The sequence below is a fragment of the Pteropus alecto genome, unplaced genomic scaffold (genome assembly GCF_000325575.1).
Source record: "Pteropus alecto unplaced genomic scaffold, ASM32557v1 scaffold237, whole genome shotgun sequence".
NCBI lineage: Eukaryota > Metazoa > Chordata > Mammalia > Chiroptera > Pteropodidae > Pteropus > Pteropus alecto.
Window position 1 is genome coordinate 1,821,581 of NW_006440624.1, and position 4,531 is coordinate 1,826,111.

Consider the following 4,531-nt stretch of genomic DNA (forward strand, 5'->3'; position numbering starts at 1 on the left):
CATGAGGTACGTGTTCTTTCTTCTGCAGGAAGCAGCAGAGGCAGGCTCTTTCCTGCCAGATGAGGTCTGAGGATTTCCCACTTAACTGCCTATGGCTGAGTGAAGAAGTCGACCCAAGTCTGTCAAAAGACTGAGCCATTGAATCGTGGTCTCAGGCTGCATTCTCCAATTCAGCCTTATCATAATAAAACTGGTATGTTGAATTCTATCTGCATCTTGTGTCTACTTCATTTGTTCAGAAGCCTTATCAGAAAGAGACCTGGTTACCACTCCCCAAACTCCAACAAACACCAATATTTCAGAAAGGAGACATGGGAAAAGAATAGTCTTACTGGTGAGTAGTATACCATGAAAGTGTAGTGTCATGGAAACCAAAAGAGTCAAGTTTCAGGAAGAAAGGGGTGATTAACCATCAAGTTAGTGGAATCCTCCATTTCAGCTGGGATAACAAATATTCAAGTGGAGGTAGAGGGTGTCAGACCAAAGCTGGTCCTTACTAAAGGTCTCGGCTAACCAGGATCCAGTCAGTGAACATTAACCAAGAAAGAGAATGCAAAAGGTAAGTAAAAGGGTTCTGGTCAACAATTTTAATGTGTGGAGAAGAGATTTTGCACCGCACCAAGCAATTATCTGGCACCAGCTGGATGTCCTACAATTTAGCTCAATTCTGACAGTACCTAGAGATAGCATCAGATCTCACAGGTAAAGGCTCAGCCCCCTTTCAGATGCTAATCACAAGTCCAAATTATCACCTGTGCTTCTGACTGATGAGCTACAGACTCCCCTCTTCAGACTTCAAAAGCCAGTCACATGTCCAGGTTGCTACCTGTACTTCTGACCAACCAATCAGAAGTTCCCATGAACCCCTTCCTTGGGTTTGACTAATTTGCTAGAGCAGTTCACAAAACTCAGAGAAACATTCTGCTTACTAGATCATCAGTAAGAAGATATATTCAGAAATAGCCAGATTAAAGTGATATATAGAGCATGGTATGGGGAAGGAGTATTGAGCTTCCATACGTTCTCCCAGTATCTCCGTGTATTCACCAACCCAGAAGCCCTCTGAAACCAGTCCTTTGGGTGTTTATGGAGACTTCATTACTTAGGCATGATAGGTTAAATCATTGTTGGTGACTGAGTCAACCTCCAGCCCCTCTTCCCTTCCTGGAAGTTGAGGGGTGAGACTGAAAGTTCCAACCCTCTAATCACATATTTGGCTCCACTGGCAACCAGACCCAATCTTGAGGTACTTTCCAAAATTAACCTTATTAACATAACAAGACACCTTTATGGCTCTCATCTCTTAGGAAATTCCAAGGGTTTTAGAAATTCTGTGCCAGAAATGAGGACTAAGACCAAATATATATTTCTTATAAATCACAGTATCACCACGGGTGCTCTGAAGTAAAATATAAGGAGTATAAAATAGATCCCAATTATAATCAATGTGTGTGTGTTAGTGGGGGTGTCAGTTTATGAAACTGGTCCCTGGCCACTTTTTATTTGGTCACTACATGCAAGTATTCTTAAAACTACTAACTAGAACATAAATAATGGTGGACTCAGGTCCTTAGCAGTGCTTAAGATAGCGGAGAAAGTTAGGGCTGTTGCCATGCCACACTGCACAAAGTTAGGGCTGTTGCCATGTCACACTGCACACTGCAAATTAGTGTCACAAGAAGGGACAAAAGTACATAAGAATGTAGCATTCAAATCAGAAATGTATGGAGGAATCATATGGCCTATTTAACTTTTATTCAGTATCCACTTAATATCTCTTTATCCTGAGAAGCAGGCCAATTTCTCTGATTATAACAGCTTACCCCTTATAATGGAAATGATTAGAGTGGATGGACCATTTCCTAAGTTCATAAATGGCTAATATGAGGCCTGTGTGTGTGTGTGTGCATGCACGCACACGCATCTGTAGCATATGTGTTTGAAACAGCCTTGCTAATTACTAAAGAATTAAAGCAAAAAAATTAAAGGACTTTCTTTCTTCTCCCATTCAGGGATGAGGTTGCAATACGGGAGAATTTGATACTAAGAAACACTGCTTCCAGAATGTACAGTTGTGTGGGAATTTGGGAAGTAGCCACATGGGAAGAAAAAGCATAAGGTAACATAAAGAGGAAAAAATAAGAGAAAAGGGCTAACATAGGAGATTACATTTAGGGCAATGAGCAAAGGAAGCAGGGATGTCAGGCATCGTTGGATTAGCTAGTGCCAAGCTTTCAGGGGGAGCTAACTCAAACGTCAAGTTTGGCAAAGTCACTGTGGAGGGAGCCCCATGACCCTTGAGAAGGGCAAGCAGCAATTAAGGACCAAATGGTTTTGTGTAAACCCAAGACCAGTAAATTTAAATTTGATTACACTATAAATCAAGGATAAAAATGTTTAAAGAGAAAATGATATCAATCTTTGTCATCCAGATGAACTGAACATAGAGCATTCTTTGGAAAATTTTCAGTTCAGAAATAGAGAAAATGGTTTAAACTTTTGAAGACAGCTGAACACAAATGTCATTGCATTAACAGCCCCTCTTTCAAATTTCCAATAAAATACCTAAAAAGATATAGTAAAAAATATTCACTACATCAGCGAAATGTAAGGAAAGATGACGCTAATACACAGTTGGGATGAATTTCTGACTACAAGGTTGGTGTATCAAGGTTGATAAACACAATAAATGGCTTCTCTATTCTTTACAGGCTCAAAAGGTGGAGACTGGCTGTCCTAGAATCGGAATGAAGAAAGCTTTAACCAGCTTACATCCCTCTACCCAAACTCCATCATCATCCTCCCACCACCATCTAATCACAACTCAGATGCTGGGTTTGTTCCAAACAGAAAAATGAATAACCACTACCTTACCATATCAAAATTGCACAGTGGAGCATTCAGTGTCATATTCCTTTTCCTTTTCATGTTTGTTCAGTAACTCTTTTATACACATTCAGAGACTGTATTCCTGGTATTATTGGCCAGAGGTGGAGGAAAATGATGGGTGGTGCCACTCTGCAACTTGTAATCCCCACGTGGACAGCATATCAGCCCAGGGAATTAACTGGAAGAGTACTCAGGGCAATGCACGCTGCGGATTGTGGTATTTTACATTATCTACTCACAGATTCAGAGAACTATAACTAGAATGAGAAAGATTGTCAATCTCAGTCCTGGAGATCTGCAAAGTTTGACTCTAATAGGCCAAAAAAAATTAGACTAGAAACTATGCACATTAATTAAATGTAAATTTAATTATATTTTTGAAGAACTAAGGTGATTAGAGAGAGAACTACAAGTAGACATCTTTCACATAACTCAAAAATAAAGAAGTAAACTATTGTTCCTACATAAAAAGGCAAGAAAGTTGGCAATCAGAAAGTAACATAGAAAAGAAAAATTATCAAATACAAAGAGACACTTTTTAAACTGTAAATTTTGATAATAAATGTATTAACATAAATTTGCTAATGAGGAGGGTTGAGGGGAACGGCGTAGATGATAGAGTCTCTGTTCATTCCTCTGGCAACCACATCAAAGTTGTGATGGAAACTAGGGACAGCAACAAGAAAAAATCGTCTGGGATCTAGAGGAACAAGCCATATATCTAGGGAGAAATCCAAGAAAGCAACCTGCAATGGCAGAAGGTAGGACAGGATGAAGAGGATGGGCTGCCCTGTCTTGAGTAGCTGAGACCAGGCTGAGGCAGCGGCAGAAGACTTAAAGGGGCCGCGTCTGGAAGTGGACTTTCGCAAGGACGGACATGCTCACTCTGAGCACCAGTGCCAATTCGGCTGCATGCAGCAGGCACCAGGGACTTACAGGGAGACATCGGAGTGAGGGCCAAGGCAAGACTCACTCTGTACAGAAGTGCTGGCAGTATCCATTGTTTCTCTGTCGAGTCTTCCCCACTCCCAGTGTGCAGACACAGCACCACCATAGCCCTGATGTCATCAAACTAGATAACAGAGTTCGCCCTGCCCAGAGGATTCCCTAAAACTCTGCCTCCCCTAACTCATGGCTCCACCCAAGCAATATCCAGGTAGATCCTCAGCGAGTCAGGTGCTCCTTAATGAGCAGTGCCTAGACTCACACTAGAGGCAGCTGGCCTCGGTTTCTGGTATGGCCTTTTGAGGTAACTATAAGCACAGCATCTGTGGATTTCTTGCTGAATCTTAACAGGTGGCCCCAGAGGGGCAGAGGCTTGAGCTAAATTTGGCCTGCAGCTGAGCCCCTCTCAGGGCTGTGCCACTGGACACCTACTTCATAAATCCACACTAATAAGACCAAGAGAATTAGGAGCTTTGCTCAGTACATAGAAACAGACACGGAAAGACAACCAAAATGGGAAGACAAAGAAGCAGAACCCATCTGAGAGAACAGAACAGAGATCCAGAAATAATGGAGTCAAGTAATCTAACATATGCAGAGTTCAAAACACTGGTTATAAAGATGCTCAATGAACTTTTGGGAAGTTTGGATAAATTCAGTGAAAACTTCAACAAAGAGATAAAAAAAAAAACAAAAC